Source organism: Pristiophorus japonicus, chromosome 3, assembly GCF_044704955.1.
Source record: "Pristiophorus japonicus isolate sPriJap1 chromosome 3, sPriJap1.hap1, whole genome shotgun sequence".
Classification (NCBI taxonomy): Eukaryota; Metazoa; Chordata; class Chondrichthyes; family Pristiophoridae; genus Pristiophorus; species Pristiophorus japonicus.
Window position 1 is genome coordinate 247,461,590 of NC_091979.1, and position 18,207 is coordinate 247,479,796.

Genomic DNA, 18,207 nt, shown 5'->3' on the forward strand with positions numbered 1-18,207 from the left:
TAACATCTCATCCAAAGGATGGCTCCTCCAAAAGAGCAGCACCCCCTCAGTGCACCCCGGGGGCAATTACTAGGTTGGGATGTTAACCCCTTGCCCTTCTGAATCACAGGTGAGACTGCTACCGACTGAGCCAAGCTGGCATTTGGGAGCAGTGGGATGAAAACATTCGTTAGATGATTGCTGTCTGAGTTATTTTCCCAAATTCTATCAGCAGAGAGTTGACACTTGTATTGATATTGTAGAGCTGAGTGATTTATTAATAATAATAATAATAATAAATACATAATAGCACAAAATGTTAGCAATGGCCCTGACCCCAAACTGACCCAACATCAGATGATTATATCCAGGTTTCAGAATTACCAACATCAAAGAAGCCATTACACTTCTAGATTGTGCACTTGCTGTGGTGGCTATTTCATGATTCACAGAGCACAGAACTGCAGCATGATTGCACTCCTATCAATGAGCGTCTTAACCTAATGGGGATTCTGGCAGTCTGTGATTGAGGGAAAGAAAAAGTACGAATTTAGCCTGACAAAGCATTCAGCATTTGGTGTCCAGGAGTTAGAACTCAGACTGTACGAGATGTAACCTGACGACTCTGAGCTAAACACTGATATAAAAAGTCATAACTGACAGGAGAAAGTATAGACCAGGCATTGTTGGTTAATGAAATAGAGTTGATATATTCTGGGCCAGGCCGAACAGTTGGGGAGTAAATATCCAATTAAATGCACAGAGAGTGGAATGTTGGTCTATAATTATATATTTGAGAAAAGAAAGAAAGACATGTGTCTTTACACAACCATAGGTTGTCCCAAAACACTTTGCAGCCAATGAGGTACCTTTGAAGTGTCGTCACTGTTGTAATGTAGGGCGCTGAGCACCTCGAATCTCGTCGCCTAGAGCATGCAGAAAACAATCGCAGGCAGCGGAAGGCGCGTGCGGCAAACCAGATTCCCCACCCACCCTTTCCTTCAACCACTGTCTGTCCCACCTGTGACCGAGACTGTAATTCCCGTATTGGACTGTACAGTCACCTGACAACTCACTTTTGGAGTGGAAGCAAGTCTTCCACGATTTCGAGGGACTGATAAATGTAGAAATGCAGCAGTTAACTTTCACACAACAAATAGCAATGGGATAATCTGTTTTTAGGTGTTGGTTGAGAGATAAATATTGGCCATGACACCAGGAAGAACTCCCATGCTCTTCTTCAAGTTGCACTTATGAGCTTTTACGCCCACCTGAGAGGGCAGACTGTTTAACATCTCATCTAAAAGGTGACACCTACAATAGTGCTGTACTCCCTCAGTACTGCACTGGGATGGTCAGCCTGGAGCTTTGAGCAGTGGGGTTTGAACTCACAACCTTCTGACTCAGAGGCGAGTGTGCTAACAACTGAGCCATTGCTGACACTACATTTGGTACGTTTGCACTTATCTTTGCTGAGAATTCATTTATGGGGTTCTCTCCTACACTCTAGAACTAGGAGATGTTAGTTGAACATTGCTGTTGGTTTATGAACTGAGGAACAGACAGTTAGACCCCTTAATGTTTGCCCCAGTCACTAGAAGGTGTAACCTCGCCCACCTCCCTAAAAACCTGTAGTAATGCTAGCTCCTGGGGCAGGTAAAAACACACAGCAATCACTGTGCCAATTTCATGAACAGTATAATATAGAGTTGCACCTAGTGGACTACTGCTCCACCTAGTGGACTATTGTGGTAATGCAACTACTCGTGCAAATACAATAAAAGCATCATAAGAACATAAGAAATAGGAGCAGGAGTAGGCCATACGGCCCCTCGAGCCTGCTCCGCCATTCAATACAATCATGGCTGATCCGATCATGGACTCAGGTCCACTTCCCTGCCCGTTCTCCATAACCCCTTATTCCCTTATCGTTTAAGAAACTGTCTATTTCTGTCTTAAATTTATTCAATGTCCCAGCTTCCACAGCTCTCTGAGGCAGTGAATTCCACAGATTCACAACCCTCTGAGAGAAGAAATTTCTCCTCATCTCAGTTTTAAATGGGTGGCCCCTTATTCTAAGATCATGCCCTCTAGTTCTAGTCTCCCCTATCAGTGGAAATATCCTCTCTGCATTAACCTTGTCAAGCCCCCTCATAATCTTATATGTTTCGATAAGATCACCTCTCATTCTTCTGAATTCCAATGAGTAGAGGCCCAACCTACTCAACCTTTCTCATAAGTTAATCCTCTCATCTCCGGAATCAACCTTGTGAACCTTCTCTGAACTGTCTCCAAAGCAAGTATATCCTTTCGTAAATATGGAAACCAAAACTGCACGCAGTATTCCAGGTGTGGCCTCACCAATACCCTGTACAACTGTAGCAAGACTTCCCTGCTTTTATACTCCATCCCCTTTGCAATAAAGGCCAAGATTCCATTGGCCCTCCTGATCACTTGCTGTACCTGCATACTAACCTTTTGTGTTTCATGCACAAGTACCCCCAGGTCCCGCTGTATTGCAGCACTTTGCAATCTTTCTCCATTTAATAATAACTTGCTCTTTTACTTTTTTTCTGCCAAAGTGCATGACCTCATACTTTCCAACATTATACTCCATCTGCCAAATTTTTGCCTACTCACTTAGCCTGTCTATGTCCTTTTGCAGATTTTTTTGTGTCCTCCTCACACATTGCTTTTCCTCTCATCTTTGTATCGTCAGCAAACTTGGCTATGTTACACTCGGTCCCTTCCTCCAAGTCGTTAATATAGATTGTAAATAGTTGGGGTCCCAGCACTGATCCCTGCGGCACCTCACTGGTTACTGATTGCCAACCCGAGAATGAACCATTTATCCCTACTCTCTGTTTTCTGTTTGTTAGCCAATCCTAATATATTACCCCCAACCCCATGAACTTTTATCTTGTGCAGTAACCTGACAGGTTGCTGAGTAGAGCCATCTTGTGTTTGAAGTGTGTTTTGCGATGTTGCAAAGAATATATCACAAACAACTGGTGGAAATTAATTCCCAACTCCACAACAACACCGTACATTTATATAGCATCTTTAATATACTAAAATATCCAAAGGCGCTTTACAGGAGGGTATTCAGACAAAAATTAATACTCATCCAAGCAAGAGACTTTAGGACAGCTGACTAAAAGTTTGGTCAAAGGGGTAGGTTTTAAGGAAGGTCTTGAAGGAGGAGATAGAGGTGGAAAGGCAGAGAGCTTTAGGGAGGGAATTCCAGAGTTTAAAACCGAGATGGCTGAAGGCCAATGGTGGAGTAAAGGAAGTCAGGGATGGACAAGAGACCAGAGTTGGAGCAACACAGTGAGGTTTGTAGAGCTGAAGGAGGTTACATAGAGAGGGATGAGACAATGGAGGGATTTGAAAGCAAGGATGAGAGTTATAAAATTGAGGCTTTGCCGGACCGGGAGCTAATGTAGGTCGGCGAGCACAGGGGTGATTGGGTGAATGGGACTTGGTGCGAGTCAGGACACAGGCAGCAGAGGTTTGGATACGTTTAAGTTTACGGAGAGTGGAAGATGAGAGGCCAGGCAGGACTGCATTGGAATAGTGGAGTCTGGAGGTAACAAAAGCATGGATGAGAGTTTCAGCAGCAGATGAGCTGAGGCAGGGGCGGAGATGGGCGATGTTGCAGAAATGCTGAAACCTTCCTCCATGCCTTTGTTACCTCTAGACTTGACTATTCCAATGCACTCCTGGCTGGCGTCCCACATTCTACCCCACGTAAACTTGAGGTCATCCAAAACTCGGCTCCCCGTGTCCTAACTCGCACCAAGTCCTGCTCACCCATCACCCCGTGCTCGTCGACCTACTTTGGCTCCCGATTAAGCAACGCCTCAATTTCAAAATTCCCATCCTTGTTTACATATCCCTCCATGGCCCTCACCCCTCCCTATCTCTGTAATCTGCTTCAGCCTCACAACCCCCGAGATATCTGCACTCCTCAAATTCTGCCCTCTTGAGCATCCTTGATTATAATTGCTCAACCATCGGTGGCCATCCCTTCAGCTGCCTGGGCCTTAAGTTCTGGAACTCTCTCCCTGAACCTCTCTACCTCTCTCTCCTCCTTTAAGACGCTCCTTAAAACCTACCTCTCATCTGCTGTAATTTCTTCTTATGTAGCTCAGTGTCAAATGTATTTGTTTTGTCTTACAACATTCCTGTTAAGTGCCTTGGCGGCAAATGAGCCAAAGGTGGGCAGAGGAAACGTTACCAGGACATCCTCAAAGCCTCCCTGATAAAGTGCAACATCCCGACCGACACCTGGGAGTCCCTGGCCAAAGACCGCCCTAAGTGGAGGAAGTGCATCCGGGAGGGTGCTGAGTACCTCGAGTCACGTCGCCGAGAGCATGCAGAAATCAAGCGCAGGCAGCGGAAGGAGCGTGCGGCAAACCAGTCCCACCCACCCCTTCCCCCACCTGTGACAGAGACTGTGGCTCTCGTATTGGACAATACAGCCACCTAAGAACTCATCTTCGGAGTGGAAGCAAGTCTTCCTCGATTCCGAGGGACTGCCTATAACGATGATAATAATGATAAGTGCCTTGGAACGTTTTCTACATTAAAGGCGCTATATAAATATAAGTTGTTGTTGATAGAACTGGGAAGTTAAAATGGTCAGAGACAGGAATTAAAAGCAGATTGTGTTCATCGGCGTAAGAGCAGTAACTTAAAGCTCACAATGAATAATGTCACATCGTTGCATTAATGCTGTCCGTATTTTATACCACTGCCGAGAGATTCATAGATTAAATAGTAATGGAGTATTCCCCCTCCCACTCCCACACCTTGAGCAGAGCATGACATTGTCTTAATGTTAAATAAATGATAATTAATGCATTAGGCGTCAAGCAAATAAATGCTATTTGACCAGTTCACACAAAGTATATTCGATGCAGAAATTGTCTGCTCCGGGCTGCGCAGCTAATACACACTTCATATTTGCCTTTATTCAGTAGCCAGATAAACAAGCCAGAGCTATGTTTGCGTCTGTGTGTGTGCACGCAAAGGCACTTTGTCGCTCCAGGCTGTGTTTAGTTTAATGAAGAGGAATGCTTGGAGCGGACTGCCACACTGCCTGTCATCCCAACAAACAAAAAGACTACTTTCTGCTGGGGTAGCATATGCGACCAATGTTGGGAGGACCGGTTGATCTTTGCACCTGCTTGGCCGTTCACATATGACAGTCTGGAGCGAGTTTCATGGCCCGACGCGTCTCTCTGACAAGACGATTAAGCAGCAAATTACCCACAAGCCGTCGCTTGCTTGAGCCCCTCAGACGCGGAGAATTCCCTTGCCCTTTCATCACGCGGATTTAAGTGACGTTGATTTCTTTGTGGCTGTCGGGGAAATAACAAGTCCCAGCGCCTCGCCGCAGTATTTTACGTTGATCGAAGCTATCAAGTTGCTATCAAGTTCATGTTTTGAGTTTTCCATTTCGCAAGCAGTCTGAAGCTGATTTTTGAATGATTAAATTTAGATCATGCAGAGGGTGCATCTGAAGCAGACATTGAAACACGCACGGTTGCCCCGATTGAGCCGTTAAGCTCTGCCGGAGACGCCGATTGAAAGCTGTTCATAGCATCATAGAATGACACCGCACAGAAGGAGGCCGTTCAGCCCATCGTGCCTGTGCCGGCTCTCTGAAAGAGTTATTCAATTAGTCCCACTCCCCCTAATCTTTCTCCATGGTCCTGCAATTTTATCCAGCTTCAGGTATTTACCCAACTGTCTTTTGAATGTTACTATTGAATCTGATTCCACCACCCGTTCAGGCCGCGTGTTCCAGATCGCAACAACTCGCTGCCTAAGTGATTTTTTTTTCTCATGTTGCCTCTGGTTATTTTGCCAATTACCTTAAATCTGGGTCCTCTGGTTACCGACCCTTCTGCCACAGTTTTGCCTTATTTACTCAATCAAATCCCTTTGTGATTTTTAACCTCTATTGAATCTTCCCTTAAATGGTGAAGCAGGCTCGATGGGCCAATTGGCCTAATCCTGCTCCTATTTCTTATGTTCTTAACCTTCTCTGCTCTAGTTCTGGGCCTTGTAGATGACCCCCAATCTCGATACTTCATGCCCCCTTCCTGCCAGAGGAGGCTTTGTGCTCTGAGCCAAACAATTACACTTGCAACCCCACAAGCCACTGCATTCCCCAGTGCCTGTCACAATATATGGCGCCTTCTCCTCCAAGCGACATGCCTAGCTGTCGCCCTCATCTTTAATCTTGAACTGGCTGGCCTCCATACCCTTGAATCACAACAGTTTAATCCACTCTCGCTCTCCATATAAGACTTGCCCCTGCTGCGCTCCCTGTGTGCTGCTAATTTCTATTGAGAGGCCCTCTCGTCGGTGCACACCAGGCCGTTTGTTAATCCTGGCTTCATGCTGTTTTGTGCTGCAGCTTGTAAGATTTTTCCACCCACTTCCTTCCCTCGCCACCGGCCCTTTACATGCTCAGGACTGCACCGGCCACTCCATTCATCATCTCCCAGACCTACATTAGATACTCATTCCTTTTCCCTCCCTCCTTTTGAATGAAAAAAAACAATTATAGAGCCTGAATTACAAGTGGTGCTTGTCAAGCGGTAAGTACATCATTTATAAACATGTGCACAGGATGTCAAAGGCAAACGTAGATGTGATTTTGCGCACAAAAACACATTTAAATGCATAGAACGAATGGTGAAGGCAGCTAATTACACTGAGTGCGAAAATAAACTGCTATCCAAATATTAAGAAATTAATATTGCAGCAAACAAAATGCAATTGGGGTGAATAATTATTTTTAATATTCTGCTTAGTATTTTAAATGATATTTAACGTTTTTGGTCATCATCAACATCATAGGCAGTCCCTCGGAATCGAGGAAGACTTGCTTCCACTCTTAACATGAGTTCTTAGATGGCTGAACAGTCCAATACAAGAACCACAGTCTCTGTCACAGGTGGGATAGATAGTCGTTGAGGGAAAGGGTGGGTGGGACTGGTTTGCCGCACGCTCTTTCCGCTGACTGCGCTTGTTTTCTGCATGCTCTCGGCGACAAGACTCAAGGTGCTCAGTGCCCTCCCGGATGCATTTCCTCCACTTCGGGCGGTCTTTGTCCAGGGACTCCCAGGTGTCAGTGGGGATGTTGCACTTTATCCGGGAGGCTTTGAGGGTGTCCTTGTAACGTTTCCGCTGCCCACCTTTGGCTCGTTTACCGTGAAGGAGTTCCGAGTAGAGTGCTTGCTTTGGGAGTCTCGTGTCTGGCATGCAGACAATGGGGCCTGCCCAGCGGAGCTGATCAAGTGTGGTCAGTGCTTCAATGCTGGGGATGTTGGCCTGGTCGAGGACGCTAACGTTGGTGCGTCTGTCCTCCCAGGGGATTTGTAGAATCTTGTGGAGACATCGTTGGTGGTATTTCTCCAGTGACTTGAGGTATCTACTGTACATGGTCCACATCTCTGAGCCATACAGGAGGGCGGGTATTACCTCCCTCCTATATGGCTCAGAGATGTGGACCATGTACAGTAGCAACAAGCGGTCAATTAGTTTTTACAATTGAAGATCGATTGTAATCTGTCGTTTACATTGTGACTTGCTGAGCTGTCAATTTTCCTCCTCAAGTGTTTAAAAGTCTGTAGACCCACTGGATTCTACTTCACGTATTATGGACCCCAACATTGTAGGACAGGCGCACTATGATGTGGCTCGTGGTGTGCAGAAGATCCTACAGGACTACAAGTCTTTGCAGGATATCATCAGAGGGTTGTAAATCTGTGGAATTCACTACCTCAGAGAGCTGTGGAAGCCAGGACATTGAATAAATTTAAGACAGAGATAGACAGTTTCTTAACCAATAAGGGATTGAAGGGTTATGAGGAGCGGGCAGGGAAGTGGAGCTGAGTCCATGATCAGATCAGCCATGATCGTATTAAATGGCGGAGCAGGCTCGAGGGGCCGTATGGCCTACTCCTGCTCCTATTTCTTATGTTCTTATCATTGCCATCCTGGGTATGGATGAACTGTCAGAAGAAGACAGGCTGAATGTGGCCCGTGCTTGTAAGATGCAGCGGTTCCTATCCCAACCTTTCCAGGTTGCTGAGGTGTTCACTGGTCATCTTGGAAAGTTGGTGCCTCTCAAGAAGACCGTCAAGCGATTCCAGATAATCCTTCAGGGTGAATATGACCACTTGCCTGAGCAATCTTTCTACATGGTTGGTGCTATTGAAGAAGCAGTCGCCCAGGCTCAGAAGTTGACTGAAGAGCACTCTTAACATTGTAACAGAAGTTGGCTGGTTGTATTGTAACTTGTATGCAATGTTGTCAGATATATTATCTTCATGACAAAGATCAAGATGTTATTTAATGTTTCTACTTCAGAAGATGAAAAATAAAAGTCTCTGGACCAGAGATTTTGCTGGGCCCCGCTTCGCCAGTACAAGTGCGGCAGAGCAGAACATCTCCTTTTGGAAAGCTGCCGATCCCGGGACAGGGTTGGGGGGTCGGGGGGGGGGGAGGGGTCCTTTGCATGGTCAGCGCAACTGCCCCGATCTACCAGGACCAAAATTGGAGCTGCTCTTGAGGGCAGAAGTGAAGCACAGGAAGGGCCTTTGAAACTGTAGAATGCGGAACCCGTGACCACAGGGAGTGGCTGAAGCGAATAGTATTGATGCATTTAAGGCGACGCTAGACAAGCACATGAGGGAGAAGGGAACAGTGGGTTACTCTGATAGAGTTAGATAAGGAAAGACAGGAAAAAGCTTGAGTGGAGCATAACCACCGGCATGGACTGGTTGGGCCGAATGACCAGTTTCTACATAAGAACATAAGAAATAGGAGCAGGAGTAGGCCATACGGCCCCTCGAGCCTGCTCCGCCATTCAATAAGATTATGGCTGATCTGATCATGGACTCAGCTCCACTTCCCTCCCGCACCCCATAACCCTTTACTCCCTTATCGCTCAAAGATCTGCCTATCTCCGCCTTCTGTGCCATATATCCAATGTAAGCCTATGTAACAGTGGCCATGAATCAACTTCTGCTGCTGGAGCAACTGAGGGGCCTTTTCTGTGAAGTTAGTCATTATTGCTGGGATTGATTGCCTGCAACTGGTACATGCTTTGTGGGCTTTAGCAAGACTCTCAGTGGGATTCATGCCACCTCACAGTTGGCGAGAGTTCAGTTGAGACTTTAAAAAGATATATTGGACGAAATTCCCGGAGAATCCAGGGAACCCCTGCCTCATAAGAATTAGGAGCAGGAGTAGACCATATGGCTCCTTGAGCCTGCTCCGCCATTCAATAAGATCAAGGCTGATCTTCGACTTCAACTCCACTTTCCGCCTGATCCCCATATCCCTTGATTCCCCTAGAGTCCAAAAATCTATCCAACTCAGCCTTGAATATATTCAGAGACTCAGCTTCCACAGCCCTCTGGGGCAGAGAATTCCAAAGATTCACCATCCTCTGAGTGAAGAAATTCCTCCTCATTTCCATCTTAAATGGTTGACCCCTTATCCTGAGACTGTGCCCCCTGGTTCTAGACACCCCAGCCAGGGGAAACAACCTCTCAGCATCTACCCTGTCAATCTCCTTCAGAATCTTTTTTTCAATGAGATCACCTCTCATACTTCTAAACTCCAGAGAGTGTAGGCCCAATCTACTCAATCGCTCCTCATAGGACACTCTCTCATCCCAGGAATCAAGCTCCCAAGGCATGGGTGGGCGGGGGAGGGGAGAAGCAGACAGAAAATTCACCCCCTTCTGCATCCTGTCCACTGGATTTTTTTCTCTGCAGCCAAACTGAGCCCAATCCCAGCAGAACTGCGTTCTTCCCCATTTTCCCACCTTCATCGGAGACATTCACCAACTTGAATCCTGAGTCCGATCGGAATTTAGTGACCCTCGTGCGTTTTTCTCCGTTCTACTTGGTTACATTTTCTGCTTTTGTCATTCTCCAATCATATTCCCCCAAAATCACTCTCCAATTTGATTTCTCCGCCATTACAGTCCGCCAAGAAACATCACCTGAGGTGCAGCAGCCGTGACTGGAGTTGATGACTCTGGTTGAACATTTTCCTGGAGGTGTCATCACGTGACCTCCTGCCGACAACCACCCCGTCCCCACACACCCTCGGCATTGGTTACTCAACCATTCAGTACTTGCGGCGCTCCACATTCCTCCGCCAATCGGAAAGCAAATAGGCTCTTCATTACACGATTGGATGATTGTCAGTAAACCAGCCTTTTTAAAACAGACCCAGGATTGAATGTGAGGCCCTCGTGGGCTGTATGGCCAAGTTACTCAGTTGATAAAGATCCTCTGCCATCAGAGACCAGAGTGAGTGTAAAAGGCTTTCATCAACCCCTCCACCAATCATTAGTAAGGAACCATTATGAAGTATAAGGGCCCATTGGGTGATTGTGTTTTGTGCAGATCTTGCATTATATTGTGTTGTATTTAAGTATGTTCTGAATCATGCTGCAAATACTCAGCGGGTCAGGCAGCATCTGTGGAGAGAGAAACAGAGTTAACATCTCAGCTCACTGACCTTTCGTCGACCTGAAACGTTGGCTGGAATCTTACCGGCGCTGCGAGTTTGGAGGCGGGTCCGCTGTCAAAATGGCCGTGATTGACAGCGGGGCTGAAGTCCGCTCTGAACCCGCCTCCTTGTGAATTTCCCAAGTGGCTGCTCTGCCTGCGGTTTGCAGACCCGGAACGAAGCCGCATGTCAGGCAATTGAGAAAGTTAAGAAATTGCTTAAAGGTATTTAAGCAGCATTTTTCCAGATCCTAACGATTTTTCCAAGTTTTTTACGAGGTTGCCGGTGCTCATGTCAGGTAAGTTTGTCGGGTTCTCAATGACTCTCCATTGCTGTAAATAGTTGGCAGCTGTAAAAGTGATATAAAAGCTACCATTTCACAGCTGTTCACTTTCCAATCTTAGAAGCTGGAGCCTTCAGCTTTATGGAGGTTTGAAGTATTTGCAGTGGACTCTCTATCCACTGTCACCTCCTTGGAGCAACCTCTCTCACCATTGACAGATCGCTTCTGTCATCTCAACTTCAGCTTCCAGCAGCATCGGTGCCCTTGGAAAAAATCTTACCTTTGTCGTCCGAATCCCACCACGATCAGCCCCAACACCAGCAGCAACAGGCACACCAGCAGCACCAGGCATACCAGTACAACCTTCTCCACAATCACCTGATGCTGCACAGGACATAGGGCATCAGCACCTGACCATATGGTTGCCCGGGAGGCCAGGGATGGCCTCACCATGGCCAGATTGACTTCACTTGACGCTGTACACCTTGGCTGCCACATGATGTGCCAGGTTGGCACCATCCCATAAAGCATCCCTACAATGGCCAAGCCATTCCCTTCACACTCATCACCATTAGAGGGGTACCATTATGTCTCAACATTCACTGCAACTCACTAAGCCACTTCCAAAGGTGCACACAGATCTGTCCAAGAAGGCAAAGTGTTATAGTGCAAAATAAAGATTTCAATGTTTGACAACACCTTAACAGAAACTTTACATGAGCATTAGTGATAACATCCAAGTACATAACCTTGTGTGCTGTTAGTTGGTATGATTGGACAAGGGTGAGTGTGAGGGGTGACTAGTGAGATGTGATAATGTAGATAGAGAGAAAGGGATGGGTGGAGGTGCGAGGTAAGTTGATGTGAGTAAGGATGTGCAGGAGTGGGGAAGGAAGGCAGAGTGATGGGGATGTGATGAGAGGCACAGCAGCAGGATGCAGTTGAATGTGGCTTTGTACTAATGTTTCTGATCCACTGAGAACATTGAAAGGTTTGGGCCACTGCAGCCAGGTCTTCCTGATGAAATCCCTGCTTGTGCCCTCCTGTGCAGTGTACAACCAGGCAGCATTGGTCCCCTGGGGAGGTTCCTTCCGCCCATGGGAAGGGAAGAGATCCACCTTGTGTGCTGTGACTCCCTCCATAAACATATGGAGGGATTCATGGGAGAGCCTGGGTGCAGCCGTGCAGCTTTGTGCAATGCTTGTCAGTGTTTGCAGCACCTGAATGCTGCAGAACACTGACAGCACAATTGTCAAAATGAATGTGGGCATGGTCCCTTTAAGGAAACCGGTTAATGACGTCATCAGACCCGCTTGCTTTTAATTGGCCGAGAACCTCGCAGAGTGGGCTTAATAATCATCGCAAAATCATGTCGGCAGCCAGGATCGACACAGCTGGCGGATCGGAACTTGCCAGGGACATGACCTGCCCTGGACTCGCCGAGGTTGATAATATCCAGCCCATTAACTGTTTCTCTCGCCACAGAAACAGCCTGACCTGTTGTGTATTTCCAGCATTTTATATTTCTATTTCAGATTTCCAGCATTTTGCTATTGCATGTTCTGAATCATGTTTTCTGAAGGACTTTAAGCTACAATGCAGCAAGTTTAAATCAAGGGGAAAGAACGAAGCGGTTTATATTTAGACATTTTTATCCAAGTTGGAAAAATATAATGAAATGTTGCTACAGAAAAAAAGGCAGGCAGGAAATATGAATTCCTCTTCAGCAGTTTATTAAAAATGAATTTTTAATGATGCGTTCAAGCTAGTATATTTGTTCAAACTCGTTCCCCTCTATTATCCTGTCAGGTTGTCACTGGACGTGCATGAGAGGCTACATGTGCTAAAATATATTTATACTTTTGTAAGATCTAGTCAGCCAGTAAGTCGCAGGACTTTTCTTTCTACCGAGGATCACAGGCGCAAGTTCAAGGCCCGTTGTGCAGGACACCACAAAGGTTGTGAAGAATAGGAGAGAAGATGGGAGGATCAAACAAAACTGTGTGTGTGTGTGTGTGTGTGTAGCTGATCTGTATCATGAGTGACATTTTTCTGAGACATCAAGGGCTGGATTTTAGGCTTTTCTGTTTTCGGGGCAAAAACGGAGGCGGGGCAGGAAAGTTACCAGCTGGGAATAGTTTGTAGGTTTGGGCATCAGGGAGCACAGCGTGAAGGGAGGCGCTGTACAACTTTTTGTGGCGCAAGGAAGGGAAACTCGCGAGCTAAAATGCCGGGCCGTGTGCGCTCCGAGAGAGGCTGGGGGAGGGGGGGGGGGGAAACTGTAAAAAAAATCCACAAAAACATTACCAAAACATTGCCCACGCCACCACAACACAAATTGCTAAAAAAACCTAAAAGAACAAACACTCGCACTTACCTCCGTAGCACTTTACCTTCCTTTGTGCCGCCCGGCTGTGCCGGACTGCTCTGATTTCCCAGGCGGTCATTGCGGACGCACTTCTGGGCCGACGGATCGGGCAAAAGGCCAAACTCACGCCGGTGTCGCAACCAGAGGCGTTGCACATCCAGCGCAGCTCTTCCTGGCGGTACTGCCCAGTGTCGCCGCAAAACCTGACCGGCGGATCGCAACAGGGTGAAATCCGGAGCGCATAGGACTGGAAAATCCAGCCCCAAAGCTTAGGGAGATTGACAGAAAACCATGATTAGATTACTGTGTACCAGGCTCCACGGGTATCATGGAATCTTAAAGTTTCAGCCATTCTGCGCGTGTTACGTTCACCAGATCCCATCTTCTTGTTATAGTTATTTACAATCCTCCACTTAGGAACACAGTAACAGGAGTAGGCCTTTTGATCCCTCGAGTCTGTTCCATTCTATTAGATCACAATTGATCTGTACCTCAACTCCATTTACCCGCATTTTCTTATTCATTCATGGGATGCGAGTGTCGCTGGCAAGACCAGCATTTATTGCCCATCCCTAATTGCCCTTGAGAAGGTGGCGGTGAGCCGCCTTCTTAAATCGCTGCAGTCCGCATGGTGATGGTAATTCCACAGTGTGGTTAGGGAGGGAGTTCCAGGACCTTGATCCAGCAACAATGAAGGAACGCCGATATATTTCCAAATAAGTATGGTGTGTGGCTTGGAGGGGTATGTGGAGGTGGTGGTGTTCCCATGCGCCGGCTGCTCTTGTCCTTCTAGGTGGTAGAGGTCGTGGGATTGGGAGGTGCTGTTGAAGATTGGCGAGTTGCTGCAGTGCATGTTGAAGATTGTACACACTGCAGACACGGTGCGCCAATGGTGGAGGGAGTAAATGTTTGAAGTGGCTGAATCAAGCGGGCTGCTTTGTCCTGGATGATGTCGAGCTTCTTGAGTGTTGTTGGAGCTGCACTCATCCAGGCAAGTGGATATGCTTCATATCACAGGATACCCTGACCCCCCAAAAAATCTCAGTCTTGAAAGCTGCAATTATCCCAGCATCCACAGCCTTTTGGGGACAAGAGTTCTAGATTTCTACTATCCTTTGTGTGAAAAAGTGCTTTCTGATTTTGCTCCTGCATGGCCTCGCTCTAAATTTAAGAATATGTCCTCTTGTTCTTGATTTCCCATACCATATCTCGCCCATCAAATCCTTTGAACATTTTAAACACCTCGATCAGGTCACCCCTTAATCTTCTGTACACAAGGAATCCAAGCCTCGTTTATGCAAGCTGTCCTTCGAACTTGGTCATTTCAGCCCCAGTGCAATTTTAGTCAATCTGTGTTGCACCCCCTCCAAGGCCAATGAATCCTTCCCGAGGTGCAGTGCCCAAACTGAAGGCAGTACTCCAGACAGGGTCAGATCAAGATACTGTACAAATGAAGCATAATTTGCCCCTCTTTGTATTCCAGCCTTCTTGAGATCAAGGCCAATATTCAGTTAGCCTTGTCTTATCTCATGTATTTTTCAGCTGCATATAGCTGCAATGTTTATTTATTTCAAACCCAAACTAAGCGTTACCTAATCACTGCTTAATTTTTCCTGTTCTTCACACCTATTTATTTTCAGCGACCTGACCCTTCATTTACGTTTTCCCAATAAAGTTAAAAGCACTCTTAGAAACCCTCAGAACACTACTGTTTGAATAATTACTTTATTTCGGTACTGCACGTTCACAAATATAATAAATCAGGATGAAGTGATCAGCCAATCTGCTGGCACTATTTGCAGTCACAAGAGGCAAGCAATTTGGTCCAACAATGAACGTAGTAATTGAATACCGCTAGGTGGTATTGCCTCGTGCCAGCAATAGCAGGTCTATGAATAACATCTGCATATTAGCTGTATATTTTCTGATATAGTGTGTCACTGCTTTAAATCATACAGAATATTTTAAAAATGCAGTTAATCAAACTTTATACTGCGAGATGAGGAGAAATGTATTTTTACGCAGGGAGTCGTTACAATCTGGAATGCGCTGCCTGAAAGGGCGGTGGAACCAGATTCAATAATCTAATGATGTATGCATCTGTGAGGATGCTCACAGGTTTGTAGAACTGTTGTGAGAGATGGGTGTCGGAGGGACTGGAGTGCATCATCACCCCCGGCAACCAAATTTTAATTTGATTTTATATGTTTTAAAGTTTAATTTGTTTTTATTTCCGGGTTTTAGAGTCCCCCTCCCTTTTATAGGGGGCACTTGTATATATATTTGTGGTTTTAGTGCCAAAAAAAAAGCAAAAAACACAACAAAAAAAAACCCCAAAACAAAAACAAAAAGGCACTTGTTAACAGTTTGTAATGTCCCCCCTTTAATAAGGGGGCACTTGATTTAATGTTTATTTATTGTTTTCTACAAAAGAGTTGTAGAGCTGTTTTAAAGTTTACTTTGTTTTATTGCCGGTTTTAGTGTCCCCCTCCCCTTTTATAGGGGGCACTTGTATAATGTATGTTTTAGCGCCCCAAAAAAAACCCAAAAAAACAAAAAAACCCGGAAAAAAAACAAAAAAAAGGAAAAAAACAAAAAAGGGCCTTGAAAAATGTTTGAAGTGTTCCCCAGATCAGGGGGCACTTGATTTAACTGTTTATTTTGTTTTCCAACTAAAAGAGTTGTAGAGCTGTTGCAGAGGTGGACACCGGAGGGACTGGGGTGCATCATCACCCCCGGCAACCAAATTTTAATTTGATTTTATATGTTTTAAAATTTAATTTGTTTTATTGCCGGGTTTTAGTGTCCCCCCTCTCCTTTTATAGGGGGCACTTGTAAATATTTGTGGTTTTACTGCCCAAAAAAAAGCAAAAAAACCCACAAAAAAACAAAAACAAAAAGGCACTTGTTAACTGATTGGAGTGTCCCCCCTTTAATAAGGGGGCACTTGAGATTTAACATTTATTTTTTGTTTGCAACAAAAGAGTTGTAGAGCTGTTGCGCGGCCTTCCGCGAGAGGTGGGCACCAGAGGGACTGGAGTGCATCATCACCCCCGGCAACCAAATTTTAATTTGATCCATTAACATCCAAAGTTTAATTGGTTTATTTTGTCGGTTTTACTGCTCCCCTGTAATCAGGGGGCACTTGATTTACTGTTCAACTTTAAAATAGTTGCAGAGCTGTTGCATTGTGAGTGGCTTAGCCAGTCATGTGATGTTCACAAGACTCAATAAAACCCCAGTCAGTTGGGTTTGGGGGATCCACGATGAGGCAGGTGGTTGTGATCCTGGTGGATGAACTGGTAATGTGTAGTGTGATTGCTAAACCTTTTGCTAATAAACCAACTAGTTCTTAATAGCAATGTGTTGCTATGAATTCTTCAGCAAAGAACCATAAAACAAATATATTACAAATAGTAGCTTTCAAAAGGAGAATTGGATATATACTTAATGAGGAGAATGTTGCAGGGCTATGGGGAATGAATGGCTGAATGGGACTAATTGGATAGCATTTTTCAAAGAGCTGGCACAGAGACGATGGGCCGAATGGCCTCCTTCTGTGCTGTATGATTCCATAATGAGATTGCCTCAGTCCCCTTCCTCAAATGCTTCATACAAGTCAGAATAACAATGCTGCCCCTTCTGATTTATTTAAGGATTGTGCAAAGTATGATATCAGAAGGATGTTTTATTGAGTTATCAATTCTATTTTAGTCCAGAATATTGCAATAGAGGATGTTTCTCTGATGTGACTTCCACCTTTCTGTGGATTTCTATCCCACCATCTTGAAAATACTTTTTGTGGAGATTAGAAATGATAGGTTTACCACATCCTACAGATATTAGCAGGCCAAAAATTGCGGTCGGAGGCTTCCTGCGGGCGGATGTCTCCAATCAAAAAAAAATCCGAATGTACCTGGTGGTCCCGGAGGAACGAAGACTTGCGCTCCGAGGTCTAGATTCGCAGCCCACTGCAGAGGCGCATATGTGCATCCTGGGATCACATGGGCTTAGACCACCAATCACAATGCAGTATTCTCATTGATAGTAATGGGAGCTTCGAGCTCCAAGCTCCCATTACTATCAATGAGAATACCCCTAAAATCAAATAAAACACAAACATTAAAAAAAATTTCACATTTTTAAAATTAATCGAAATTGCATTCAATTAAATGTTTGAGCGAAAAATGTATTTTTTGGAATTAAAAAAAATGTTTTAATAGTGTTAAAAATAAACTTCCCTTCATAGACAGGGTTTTTAATATAAAAATAAGTAATAACATTTATTGTTTCTATCTATTAAAACTCTTACGCTGGTAAAAGTAGGCCAGGCGTAAGAGTTTGAAGGACATTTGCTGGGCAAGAGTTGGGCAAATAGCTCAAATCTCCACCTGTAAAGGCCCTTCTCCTGGGGATGCGTGCGATCTGTCAAAAGAATACATGTTTTTTTAAAGTACTTAATTGGCTATAAAGTGCTTTGGGACATCTTGAGGTCGTGAAAGGTGCTACATATTTCTTTCTTTATCTTCCCACATTGCAACAGTGACTACACCTCAAAAAGTACTTCATTGGCTGTAAAGCGCTTTGGGACATCCTGATGTCCTGAAAGGCGCGATATGTCTGTGTGTCTTTCTTTTTCTTTCTCTTTCTTTCTTTCCTTCTCTTTTTTTCTTTCTTTCTCTTTCTTTCTTTCTCTCTCTTTCTTTTTCTCTCTCTCTGTCTCTCTCACCTTTATCCTGAACTAGTAGTTTAGCAGCAAATATTTATCGTGTGGCCTGTTCCTTGTTGGGGACTGACAGTGAATCATCAGATTGTAACATTGGTTTATTTTTGTGTGGATTTTTCTCTTGGTTTGTTTTCCCACGTGGCTCAGTTGGTATGATTCCAGCTTCTGAGTCAGAGGATTGTGGGTTCAAGCCCCACTCGAGGATTTGAGCACATAATCTAAGATGGCCCTTAACTGCAGTAGTGTGTAAGTGCTACATTGTCAGAGGTGCTATCTATCAAGTGAACTGTTAAACCCAGG

General features: G+C 45.2%; 1 long non-coding RNA gene across 1 annotated transcript in view; it reads left to right on the forward strand.

Moving 5' to 3' along the window:
• The first annotated feature begins 5,648 nt into the window (after window positions 1-5,648).
• LOC139260217 (uncharacterized) overlaps window positions 5,649-18,207 on the forward strand; it is a 309,592-nt gene continuing 297,033 nt past the window's right edge. The window contains exon 1 of the long non-coding RNA XR_011592736.1: window positions 5,649-5,721. This is a non-coding gene — a long non-coding RNA (uncharacterized lncRNA). The remainder of the gene's footprint in view (window positions 5,722-18,207) is intronic.